Here is a 13,691-nt window from a genome sequence, read left to right on the forward strand (position 1 = left end):
CAACACCTCATTCTGTAAAATAGAACGAATGTCCGATAAGCTGAACAGAGGAAGTTGCTTTTATAGACAGAAAAGAGCTGAGGGAAGCAGAAACAGAGAACAAAAGCATGTTGGTTGTTTCAAAGTGACGGATTTCCTTATGCCTACCCCTTTGGATTGGTTGTTGTGAATTTCTTTCTTCCTTTTTAAAAAACTGCCCCGTTTCAGAGTTTAGTTTGATTACCTGACTCCATTCTGGTGTGGTATGGTCTGCTGGAGCCTAGTGCAGGAGGCAAGTCCAAAACAATGGCCTCCTGTAAATTTTATTTAACAAAATGCTCCAAAGTTGTTAGATCCACTCCTGCTCCCCTTTCTAGCTTCCTTAAACCCCTTCCTCTACGAGCCCATGTCTATTTCCCATTACTGTTCTCTTTGGCCTGTGGGGTCAGGATGTTCCTCCTGCTATTGAAGGTTAAACTCTTCTCTGTGGTTTTGATCCTTTTCCTCCACCTTTTTTGACCTACATGCCATTCATTTTCCTTTGTTTCTCCTTTGTGTCTTGAACCTCTCCTCCGTATCTCTCCCACCGAAAGACTGCACCAAACAAAAACAGCCTAAACATACATCTCCCCTCAATCCTAGACTCTTTGTAGTTATTACTTGACCTTTTTTCATTGCTAAACTTCAGATATTAATTTACACTTACCTCTTTCCCTCCCCTCTTCTGATATTTCATCTGTAGCCATTAGCTTTTTCTTCTCCTAGCCACTGAACTTGCTCTTTGAGTTTAGCAGCAATCTTATGACCCTTTTAACCCTTATTGTTCCCTGAAGCAATCTGCCCTTGCCCCTGTTGACCATGCCTCCCTGTTAGACTCTTCTTTCGTGTCAGTACTTTCTTGGTTTTCTTTCTCTTAATGCTGATCCCTTTTAGCCTCCTTGATAGGTTCTTTGGTCTCTGTGCCTGGGGATTTTTGGTGAGCATTTATCCTACTGTTTGCTTTCTCTACAGTTTCATCTACCTCTGATAATGCTCATTGGCTGAGCAATTCCACATCTCAGTCTGGAAACCCAGGCTCTGTCATTCAGACACATACCTTCAACCATATTCGGATTTCCACCTGGATGTCACACATTTTCAGCCCAGATGCATTCAAAGTGGAAGCTTTTGCTTCCTTCCTTTCTGTTTCTTTCTTTGTTTGGAAGTCTCTTTCTAACTTCATGGTACCACCATCTAACCATTGACTCTCAGGAACCTGGGAGCTTTATTTTTCGTTACTCCTACCATCCAGTTAATTATCAAGTCCCTTTCATTTTACTCATTAAGTATTTATTGACACCATCTCTTCATTTACATTCTTATTGCTTCTATCTTAGTCTCCTGGATCCCTGGAGCATCATAAGCATCATCTTAACCAGTTTCCTTTTTTTTTTTTGATAGTCTCGCTCTGTCACCCAGGCTGTAGTGCAGTGGCACAATCTTGGTTCACTGCAGCTGCCGCCTCCTGGGTTCAAGCAATTCTCATGTCTCAGCCTCCCAGGTAGCTGGGATTACAGGTGTGTGCCACCATGTCTAGCTAATATTTGTATTTTTAGGAGAGATGGAGTTTCGCTATGTTGTCCAGACTGGTCTCAAACTTTTGACCTCAAGTGGTCCACCCACCTCAGCCTCCCAAAGTGCTGGGGTTACAGGCATGAGCCACCACACCCGGCCAGTTTCCTTTCATTGTGTCAATTGGTCTCACATGGCGGCCAAAGTTATCTTCCAGAAATACAAAGTTAATAGCTTTTTAAAAAATTGCCTGCAGGATAGAGTAAAAACATCTGAGCTTAGCATATTGATCATGCATTATTTGGGTGTTGCTTCCCTTGTCCTGTCTCCTCCACTCCCCACCCTGTGTTCCAGGCCGTTGAAGTTCTCACTGTTCTCTACAACACATTTATCTTTCATGATTCTGTGTCCTTCACTTACTGTTCCCACGGTGAGGAGTGTGCTTCTACCCACTTATAATAAGCCCAGTAAGCTCCTTCTTATCCTTCAAGGTCAGGTCAAGTGTCACCTCGGGAAGCATTCTTTCTTCATTAAGTCTGTTAACTGTTAAATTGTTTATGCTTCCATTATAGCTCTTATTCTCTTTGTAGTTAGCTATTTAAATGCCCTACTGTCACACCACTAGAGCCACATTTTACCCAGGTCTGTATCCTCAGCAGCTATCAGCAAGCTCAAAGCAATTCCTCATGGAATGAATGGATCTTTACAAAACCCAGAAGTACAGTATTAAAATCAAGATTTCATGGGCAGAGGTAATGGTGAGTATAATGGCTTGATATTAGATATTTTTTATTTATTGTTTTGAGTAGGTATGGTTGTGGATTGAGAACATCTTGGCACTTGTGGTTAGGATTTTCTAATTCAAGTTTAGAGAATTAGGGTTTGAAAGTGAAGCTACAGAGCTGTAGTCTCAAATTATGGAGAGCTAATAAAGTTATGAAGGATTGGAAGTATACTGGGTTCTCAACGACTGGCCACACCATTGCAGATCACATATCAGGCAGAAGGAGGATAGTGAGACAGCTGAAGTGAGGAGAGGGCCCCAGATTGGGGCTGTACCTCCCCAGCACACTCTGGGTTTGTAGCTGTGCCTTGCTTATTACATACACCTTAACGTTTCCCCAGCTTGCCCTGGTAGAAGCAGCATTCAACTTTATACAACGTGTTTTTTGATGAAAGCTTTGTGTTTACACGTTTATATGGTTCTAGCAGAACCTCTTGGAATGGTGGTGCCTGTCTTAAAGGAGAGAAAAGAAAGAAGGGAAATTATAGGGGGTGGGTTGGGGTGGGGATATAATTTTCCTTCTACAAGTTGAGAAATAGATACATTGGATTGATGGGAAATTATTTTACATTAATGTTTGCTTTTTAAAAATGAAGTTAAACCATAATGATACCTTCCACCACTTTTAGGGGAAAGGCGTAGATGAATCTTTTGACCATGGAAATTCTGTGTTTAACAGTAAATTGCATTCATTTAGTGTTTTGCACTTTACCAGTAGCTATTATGGTTCTTTTTTGATCCTTTCAATTCCATTATATAGGTAGGTTAGCAGCTGCTACTTTTATTTTATACATGTAGCTAAATGGCAACATGGGAATATATCTAAGCTATACTGATGTTTGACTATGTTTGATGTTCTTAAGGTTGAGAAGAGTAGATAATTTCTTGTCAGTTGCCCTTTTATTTTTGGAGACTTACAATTTTGGGGAGGAGGGAGGTTATAGCATTTTTCTTGGGTACAGAAGTTGGAGCAGAGCTGGGGAGCACTGTAGGTCTCTTGGAATTCCTAGTCTCTGGGCTGTTTTGTTTCTTCTGGCTCTTGGACAACAATGAGGGGTCTCTATTCTTTTTTCTCTCCTTAACAGTGTGTCTCCCCTTTTCATCCAGGCAGGACAGTTTGCTACAGGAAAAGGCATTGGGATTATTGGTAAGAATCTGACATCTAGCTGGTGAGATCTTGCTACTGATTTGCTATGTAAATAATCTGACTTCTGGGCCTTAGATTTCCCATCTAATTAAAGGCAAGAGGTAGAGGTACATGAACACTGAGATCCTTTTTAGCTCTGAACTACTTTGATTCTTTACAAATTCCATTTTGCTCAGTCATATCTAGAGTATTATACAGCTGCTAGCAAGATTGTTGTTTCTGCTTTGTATACAGTGGAATTTGTGGTAGGTGCTTTTGTTTTATTTCTTTAATCCCTAAGGCAAGGTGGGTGTCATTATGACCTGGTGGTAGCATCTGCTCCTTCAAAGTGTGAGAGAAGAATGATCCTATAATTGTAAGCTTTATAAAGCTTTCCTTGACCACCCAAAGGAGGTGACCATTTCCTTTGTGCCCTTCTTGTACCTCTCTTACAACCCTTATCACATATGGTGTAATGATTTGTTTATGTGTCTGACTTCCCTGCTAGACTGTAAATGTCCAGTAGACTCTTGTGGGCAAGAACTTTCGCTAGATCCTTAGGGCCTAGACCAGTGTCTGGTGTAAAGCAGGAATTCAGCACATATTTCTTAGACATAAAGTAGAATAAAAATAATACAGTTTAATGTACCTGCTGGATTACTATACTGGTCTGACTGTGTAATTTAAAAAGTGGTGCTTTTGACTTTTGTAGTTAATTAAAAGCAAATAAAAAGGATTTGTTAAGAGTTTTATCCTGATACTTTTTAGATGCTTCTTTGGTTCAAAACAGTAACTTTTTGATTAGAGATTCTCAGCCACCACTCTCTTACTCTTTTATCCATTTTCCTCCTTCTGTACCTGCTCCCACTTTCTCTCCATACTCGCTGTAAAAATCTGAGGTCATGCAGTGTCTTTCTTTCCTAGAGTCCCATAAATCTATAGTACTTTTCAACATTACATCTTAAAAATGTAATTGTTTTTAATGTAATTGAACATATGAGTCTAATCTTGCTAAGATGTCTGGTAGGGAAGAAATTTTGCAGGTGACACGTGTAGTTGTATACATTATTCTGGTTTAGAGCCTGAGAGAAGTTAAACTGTGGTATGTGGTCAAAGAAGAACTTGCACATTAGAGCCAAGGTGCTAGTGAAAAAAATTATTTTTTCTGCCTACATCAGATACGTCAGTATCAATGATCCTATGAAATGTGGACCATTTTTAAAAATGTTAAAAAAAATGTTATAGACCATTTGGGAAGTTCATCCATATTGAAGAGTCATGGAACTCCTGTCCATGTTTGTCCAGAAGTAATCTTGCATGACAATTGGTAGATGAGAAGATTGGATTTCCTGTACAATCAGAATAAAAAAAGAGTTCTGGTTTTTTTTTTTTTTTTTTTTGGGAGACAGAATCTTGTTCTGTCGCCTAGGCTGGAGTGCAATGGCACAATCTTGGTTCACTGCAGCCTCTGCCTCCCAGGCTCAAGTGATTCTCCTGCCTCAGCCTCCCGAGTATCTGGGATTATAGGCACATGCCACTGTGCCCAGCTAATTTTTTTTGTATTTTTAGTAGAGACGGGGTTTCACCATGTTGGCCAGGATGGTCTTGAACTCCTGACCTCAGGTGATCCACCCGTGTTGGCCTCCCAAAGTGCTGGGATTACAGGCATGAGCCACCATGCCCGGCCAGAGATTTTTAAAAAAATTTCTTCTGAGTACTTTTTAGGTTATTTTAGTTTTTTTCCAGAAAATTGTGTTATCTGCTTCTTTTCTTAGTAGGATAGATGATAATCACTTTACAGATGGGGGCTAAATGGGCAGAAGTGAGATGACCAAAAGGAATTCTTCTTCCTCATTGTCTTTTCTGTGATATTGATAACTGTACTTTCTGCCTAGAGTTTGTGTCTCTTAAGGTTTTCGAGCCATGAGTGACTCATCAGATTATTGGGTTCTTTATATCTTACGCATTCTTTGTCCTCATAAAATAGGCGGTAGGATGATTTTTAAAAGTCAAATTTTGTTACTGGGTTTAAGATAAAATTCTATGTCTACACAACCACATACACAAATATAGGGAAAGTGTTCCCTTCCTAACCTTAACCAACTTCCTTGAATATTTTAAAATTAACTTTTGGAGGATAAACCTGATTTCCTGTTTTAATGAAATAATGAGACATTGTTGAAACATGACCTTTTTCGGTCTTCTCAAAATAGATGTAATATATATAAATTCATATAATAACAATTTTAAAATATTAAGACCTTTGTAGATGTTTCAACCTATATATTTTGTGTACTCAAATGTATTTAAATCATATTGGAAATGAGTAAATGACACTGGACCTCATTTGTATACTTCTTTGCTAATAACCCATCAAGTAACCTCATGTGTTATTTCACCTCTCTGGGTTCACTTGACTTATCTGAAAAACAAGAGTGTTAAGAAGACTGCCTTGCCAGCCTGGTCAATATGGTAAAACCCCATCTCTACGAAAAATACAAAAATTAGCCAGGTATGGTGGCGGGCACCTGTAATCCAAGCTACTTGGGAGGCTGAGGCAGGAGAATTGCTTGAACTCAGGAGGCTGAGGCAGAAGAATCACTTGAACCCGGGAGGCAGAGGTTGCGGTGAGCTGAGATCGCGCCACTGTACTCTAGCCTGGGAGTTGTAGCAACACTCTGTCTAAAAAAAAAAAAATAAAAGAGGCTGCCTTGTGGAAAAGTCTATTGGCTTTGAAGGCAGACCAAATTGATGTGAATTCTGGCTCTACCACTCATAAGTGGGTATGTGAGTTTGAGACTCAATTTCTCTAGGTTCTAATAGTCTAATTTTTAAATTCACTTTATTAATAGTTCTTTTTCAAAATCATAATGCCACAAAACTCATCCTCTCTGAATTCTCCCAACCTTTTTTTAAACAATGAGATTCACAGATCTCCCGAGTAGGATCTTTTGAGGCCAGCGGAGGAGCTGAGCAGTAGCATTGGGTTCCCTAGTTAAGAAGGTAGGCGTCTTAGCTTGTGCTGCCATAACAAAATACCGTAGACTGGGTGGCTCACACAATAGGTACTTATTTTCTCACAGTTCATCTAAGTTGGAGAGTTTCTGGTAAGGGCTCTTCTTTGCTTCCTGACAATTGCCTTCTACTGTGCCCTTCATGATAGAGAGAGAATGAGAGACTGCACAAGTTCTCTGGTGCTTCTTTTTATGAGGGCACTAATTTCATCATGAGGGCCCTACCCTCATGACCTCATCTAAACCTATCTCCCAAAGCTCCTACCTCCATCACATTGTAGATTAGATTCAACATAGGAATTTCAGAGGGATGAAATTCAGTTCATAGCAGTAGGAGAATAAGACAGTAAGAGAAGAGAGCAGGAGACACGGGTGTTAAGAAATGCCTAGGCTGGACCAGAAGATCTACCACTGTTGAATTCATAGGGCCCAGTGCTGCTATAGGTTATAAGTTTTCACATTTCTGGATTACAAGGGGTTATGAATTTCAGAAAAAAAGGTTGAAAGTGTGAACCAGAATACCTGTTGACATGTGCCTACGGTAGTCAGAGCACAGTTTGGTTTTATACATTTTAGGGAGAGAGGAGACATCAGTCAACATATGTAAGATGAACATTGGTTCGGTCTGGAAAGACAGGACAAATGAAGCAAAGGTGGGACAACTTGAAGCAGAGAGGGGGCTTCCTGGTCACAGGTGGATAAGAGACAAATGGTTGTATTCTTCTGAGTTTCTGATTAGCCTCTCCAAAGGAGGCAATCGGATATGCATTTATCTCAGTGAGCAGATCGGTGACTTTGAATAGAAAGGAGGGAGGCAGGTTTGCCCTAAGCAGTTCCTAGCTTGACTTTTCCCTTTAGCTTAGTGATTTGGGAGCCTCAAGATTTATTTTCCTTTCACAAAGGCATTATTTTTCCAAGTTAAGTATATTGTAACAAATTTACAGTTACATCAGCAGTGTTTATTAAAAAACACATTTAACATAAAAAGGTGGGAAGAACTTAATCTGCATAAGGGAAGATGCTCTGGATTGAATAAAACTGGCTCTATTAAAAAACTCACCAAATTTTCCCTTTGTGAACCAGTGAAAACTTTATGATGGATAGTACAATTTACTTCCACTATGTAGAATGACTTTTAAAAAAAAGTTTTGTGTCTGCCCATTTTGACAAAGATAAATCTCTTCAGAGATGCTGTGAAAACTTTTACCAAAATAAAATTTTTTAAAAAAGTGAAAAAATGAAGAAGAAAAAGGAAGACTTTCATCAAGTCTTCCTATTAAGCAAACCTTAGTTTTTAAAATTTTTTATTTTTTTTGAAATGGAGTCACTCAGGCTGGAGTGCAATGGCGTGATCTTGACTCACTGCAACCTCCGCTTCCCAGGTTCAAGTGATTCTTCTGCCTCAGACTCCCGAGTAGCTGGGATTACAGGCACACGCCACCATGCCCGGCTATTTTTTTTTTTTTTTTTGTATCTTTAGTAAAGATGGGGTTTCACCATGTTGGCCAGGCTGGGCTCAAACCTCTGACCTCGTGATCTGCCCACCTTGGCCTCACAAAGTGGTAGGATTACAGGCGTAAGCCACCACGCCTGGTCGCAAACCTTACTTTTTCTGCTAGTTGGTACTGGTGACATCTTGTTTATTAATAAATATCTGAAGCATTTTCTTTGTGATTTACAAGACAGCCATTAAAGACTTTGCTGTAGGTGAATGTGAACAGATTATTACTGCTCTGTAGTAGTAGGAGTATAACACAGTAACTGGGTAAAGTTGTAAAAATGCACAAGTGCACTTCTAGTCTCAGTCATGAATTGTCAATGCAAATATGTGTGTTGGGGAAAAAAACCCAGAATTTAAATTGTGGAAATGTAAAGGGGGGTTGGTACTATAGAGTTAAGGAACATTAGTTATTTCTCAGATTGCTCTGACCTGAATCTTAGGATTGACACATTTTCCTTTAGTGACTTTACATTTTCGTTGCTTCCATGTTTCTTTAGTCATATGATAGGTGGATATAGTATTATCTTATTTTTAGTCATTTCTCTATTTATTTATTTATTTATTTAGAGACGGAGTCTCGTTTTTGCCCAGGCTGGAGTGCAATGGTACAATCCTGGCTCACTGCAACCTCCGCCTCCTGAGTTCAAGCAATTCTCCTGCCTCAGCCTCATGAGTAGCTGGGACCACAGGCATGCGCTATGACACCCAGCCAATTATTGTGTTTTTAGTAGAGATAGTTTCGCCATGTTGGCCAGGCTGGTCTAGAACTCCTGACCTCAAGTGATTTGTCTACCTCAGCCTCTCAAAGTTCTGGTGTTACAGGCATGAGCTACTGCACCTGGCCATTTTTAGTAATTTCTCAATTTAGGATTGAAATATGAAACAAGGATTTAATAGCTTTATAACTATATCACGGTACCTATACTATCTGGGTTAAAATGTACCTCCATTTTTATGTACAGTGTGAATGAATAGACATTCTTGTATAAATGAGTTGAAATGAATATTTTTTAATGTTGAAATATGGATGATGTATTTGCACAGTTTTTCTGTATCTGAAAATCTGTCTATAGTAATTTATAGATAAAGATGATTAGACTGTACAATAGACCTCCCCTTATTCATAGTTTTGCTTTCTGCAGTGCAGTTACCTGCAGTCGTCTGTGGTCTAAAAATATTGCATGGAAAATTCTAGAAGCAAGCAATTCCTAAGTTTTCAGTTGCACACCATTTTTAGTAGCATGATGAAATATCACACTCTCTGCCCCATCCTGTGCGGGATGTGAATTATGCATTTGCCCAGTGGCTCCATGCTGTAGAAGCAACCACCTATCAGTTACTTAGTAGCTGGTTTGATCAGATTGACTATCGTAATATCACAGTGCTTGTGTTCAAATCACCCTTATTCTACTCAATAAAAGCACAAGAATAGTGATGGTGGCAATTTGAATATGCCAAAGAGAAGCCATCAGGTGCTTCCATTATGCGAAAAGGGGAAAGTTCTTAAGGAAAAAGAAAAAAATCGTATGCTAAGGTTGCTAAGATCTATGGGAAGAACCCAATCTTCAACCTGTGAAATTGTGAAAAAAGAAAACAAATTTGTGCTAGTTTGGCTGTCGCACTTCAAACTGCAAAAGTTATGGCCACAGTGCGTAAGCGCTTAGTTAGGGTGTAAGAGGGTGACCAGACGCAGTGGCTCACGCCTATAATCCCAGCATTTTGAGAGGCCAAGGCAGGATGATCACTTGAGTCCTAGAGTTTGAGATCAGCCTCGGCTGTAACATAGTGAGACTCTGTCTCTACAAAAACGTAAAAAAATTAGCTAGGCATGGCAGTGTGTGCCTCTGGTCCCAGCTACTTGAGAGGCTGGGGTGGGAGGATTGTTTGAGTCCAGGAGGTCAAGGCTGCAGTGAGCCATGAGTGTGCCATTGCACTCCAGCCTGGGTGACACGGTGAGACCCTGTCTCTAAAAATAAGTAAGAAAATTTAAAAAGTACAAGGCATTAAATTTGTGGGTGGAAGACATGAACAGAAGAAACACGTTCCAATTGATGAGTCGGGTTTGGTACTCTCAGTGGTTTCAGGCATCTACTGGGCTTCTTTCCCCGAGGATAAGGGGGACCACTTTATGTTGTGTACATATACTTTTGGTGTCTATTCTAGGATGAATTAAAATGACAAAAATAAAAACAAAGCTGCAGGATGAAGACCCGAAGCAAAGCAAAAATCATAACCACAAAAACTAAATGAGAGAAAAAAACTCAGGATAGAAAAATTTTATAAAAATTATAGAATTACAATTGTGTCATTAAAACTAGTTTCTATGCTGAAGGGGTCTTCATTTAGGGGGTAGAACAGGCAGCAGGAAGCTGACTTTTTTCTTTGACCCATGTGCATTTTCTAGCTGAGGAATGAAGTGACTTGGAACCAAACTGGGCTTCTCTACTGAGCATGTCCCTCTCCAGCAGGGTCTGGCTTGGGTGGGGCCAGTCTTGCTCATTAAGCTTTTGGACGCTGGATTTCCATCAGCTTTCCGCAGTTTTCCAATGACAGGAAATAGCAGACAGCGGGCTTGATGTGCTTAAACGCTGCGTATGTATTTCAAGGGGGGAGATTATTAGGACGTTTTTGTTGCAGTGGTTGGGTTTTGTGATACATGCTTGTTTGTTTCTGCTTGTGGAGGAAGTTTGCTATTGAAAGTGTGACTAGTCAGGGGACTGAAAATTAGGAAAATACTAATATACAGAGTAGATGGAATCTGAGTACGTACACTGTTTCACAAGGGAATATGTTGTGATATTTGAACTAAGCCCTATGAAAAATACATTTTTCTAGTGGGCCGAGTTTAGTTTTAGATGTCTTGTTTGCATTTTTCTAGGCAAATGTTGACTTTGGTCAGGCTATCTTTAACATGATAGCTTTTTCAGGTTTGACCTGTGAGAATAATGAAGCTAGTTGGTTTCTTTTATATGCTTGTCTGGTTGTTTCACAAGTTTTTCAGTGCTATGACATAATACTGTACAAAATTAGTACTATATTATTTCCGGAAGCACAGTGAGGACTATGTAAGGTTAATTGTGTTCAGTTATTTTCTTCTTAGCATCTTAAAGAATTATAACTTTCAATGTACTTCTAAAGTGCTTCATTTTCACCCTAACTTGTTTGATTAAAGGAAGCTGTACTGTAGCTGTCAGAGATTTGAGTTCACAGTTTTTAGCGTCTGCAGATTAGTAGCCATTTAACAGTTACCAAGGTCTGGTTATTGGTTTGATGTTGTCACACCCTAAGTAAATATTGATCGAATAAGAATAGGTATCAACATCTTCTTTTATTACTGAATATTTAATTGGTTGTCATATTGAATACATGTGAAAATGTATATTGCCCAGATTCTGACATCCAGACTTGGGAAAAAATCTTCTTGCATTTTCTTTATATAATCTAACAGTCTAGCAGTCTTCAAAAAGATTCTTGCTTCATTGAGACTTCCTGACAAAATGAAAAGCAGGGCCACTATAATTAGCGATCACCTCTGCGATTCCTTTTTTATTGTTGACACTGTAAGGGATGCTCTATATCACTGAAGTGTTTATGGTATTTTGAGCGGGGTGCACGTGTACTTGGGAAGTTTAAGTTTTTCTTTTTTTGTGTGTCACAAGGAAGATTTGTCTCTTCAAATTATTTGCATCGTGGGTGTGGGAGCTGAATAAATGATAACTGTTGAGGTGATGCTGATGACCTGGACAGTCAGTTGTCCCCCGCATCTACTTTGTAGTGTTGCTGTACAGATGATATGATATATTGATGATCTATAGTTTAGTATCATAGCGGGATCACAAGGCAAGTTACATTGGAAAGGTAAATTTTTAACTTTGACGTTGGTTTTGCTTGCATTTTTTGGTGGACTCCAGACATTGAATGCCTGACCTATTCTCCAGCGTGATTCTCTACCAAATCACTTTTGCAAATGTTGGACTTCGAGAATTTTACCTCTAAGAAAACAAATACATTTCACTGAAGTAAAAACTTATCCTAGCCACCACCACCTAAAAATAGTTATTTGAAGTTCTCACTAAGTAGTTCTGAACTAAATGAATCCTCAGAGTAGAAATACTTACTTTAAGGGGGAGAAAAAAAAAAAAAAGGTTTTATAGCACTCCAGATGGCATGTCTGTAATTCCATTGTAGTTACAGCTTTTCCCGCCGAGGGAAAGTTGCTCTTATCACGCCAGGCTTGGAGGGTCCATAATTTGGATACTCTCTGGCACCTTCTGCTGATCAGCCGGTGGACTGGGGTCAGCATTTGGGTATGCTTGCTTAAGCTAGAAAAGTCATTCAGTCTATAGTCTTAGTTTTTAGCATGTATGCTATGTATTGATAGAACTCTTTAGTACTCCTTTAGCTACTTAAAATGGCAGAAAAACTAACGGCCAAAACTTAAGAAGTGAATTATGTTCTTTATGAGGTTTAGGTATTTATGCCTGTTGACTACAGCATTCCAAAGCTTATAGAGAAGAGGATTTGGAAGTGTGAGATCAGTGTAGGCTCCAGCTTGGTGGACTTGTCATAGTGTGGGGGAGTTGATTGACTTTGACAAGCTTTTGTCTTGTGACCTATTAAAATGCAGCGTCTGCAGCCTGTGCATTTATCCTGTGCAGTTAACCTTGGTGGATTTCTAGTTTGCTTATTTGGGAAATGCCTCCTGAACCACTACTGTTATTTTTTAGAGTTTGACTCACACAGAAATAGTATTAGACTGGTTGTTGATTACTGTTGGATACCAAGTGGGCACGAGTTTTATGATGGGGCTGGGGAGCCATTTTATGCATAAGATAGTTGTGGGGTAAGCTTAGGAAAAATAGACTCGCTGGCATCTGTCATGATCATGGGAGTCTGCTGGTATTGGCCCTGCTCTGGTTTGAGCATGGTTATGATGTCACTGGAATAAACTGCACGTTAGCATTTTTTTTTTTTTCTATAGAACATTCATTATAGGGGGGTGGCCCAAATAAATGTTCCCTAAATGTTAGGAACATCACAAAAGATATTTATCAGGAAGCCACCGGATACAAGCACTGTGCTAGGAACATGTAGTTGTTTATCTGCACAAAAGTTTTACCCTCTTCATGTGAAGATAGTAGCAGATGGGCAGGGAAGAGGTGTGGACAGGAAACTTGATGACAAGCTTGTACTGTCAGGCCAATTTTATTCCTGCTTTTCCCTGTGAGGAGGAAGCTGCTGAAAGAGATTGGGGAATGTTTATGTATGACCAGCTTAGACATTTAATAGGACTCTTCCCATTCTGTTTATTCTGCCTTTAAAAAAAAGTCCCCAACTTTCAGAGAACTCTAAGTGCCCTGTTCCCAACCCTCCAGCAGATAATACGAATAATCTTTTTATGCTGCCTGCATATGCACCAATATTATTGTTAGCAAAAGACACTTGTTTGTTTCAAGTCCACACTGAGGAAAAAAGGTTAAAAAACAAGCATAAAACAAGTTCCTGTTTTCTCAGGAACTGTAATTGACTCTTGAACAACACGAGCCTGCACCGCATAGGTCCGCTTATGTGTGAGTTTTTTCAGTAAATCTAATCAGCGCTGTATATAGGCAACTTCTGTATCTGCAACCAAATTCAGGTTGAAAATAACTGTTCACAGGGTGCTAAACTCAGATACAGAGGGCTGACGTTTCCTTGTCCACAGGTTCAGCAAGGCTGACGGCGGGACTTGAGTAT

General features: G+C 39.6%; 1 protein-coding gene across 6 annotated transcripts in view; it reads left to right on the plus strand.

Annotated features, from left to right (window-relative positions):
• The window catches only part of EPB41L2 (erythrocyte membrane protein band 4.1-like 2), a 238,933-nt gene that overhangs the window by 94,464 nt on the left and 130,778 nt on the right, over positions 1-13,691 (plus strand). The window contains exon 1 of one of the 6 annotated variants that reach the window (XM_011951632.1): positions 10,347-10,547. The exons of the other annotated variants lie outside the window; for them this stretch is intronic. The gene's annotated coding sequence lies outside the window, so the exon portion shown is untranslated. Of the gene's footprint in view, positions 1-10,346; positions 10,548-13,691 lie in introns of those variants that run through there. 6 annotated transcript variants of the gene reach the window in all.

Source organism: Colobus angolensis, unplaced genomic scaffold (assembly GCF_000951035.1).
Source record: "Colobus angolensis palliatus isolate OR3802 unplaced genomic scaffold, Cang.pa_1.0 Scaffold322, whole genome shotgun sequence".
NCBI lineage: Eukaryota > Metazoa > Chordata > Mammalia > Primates > Cercopithecidae > Colobus > Colobus angolensis.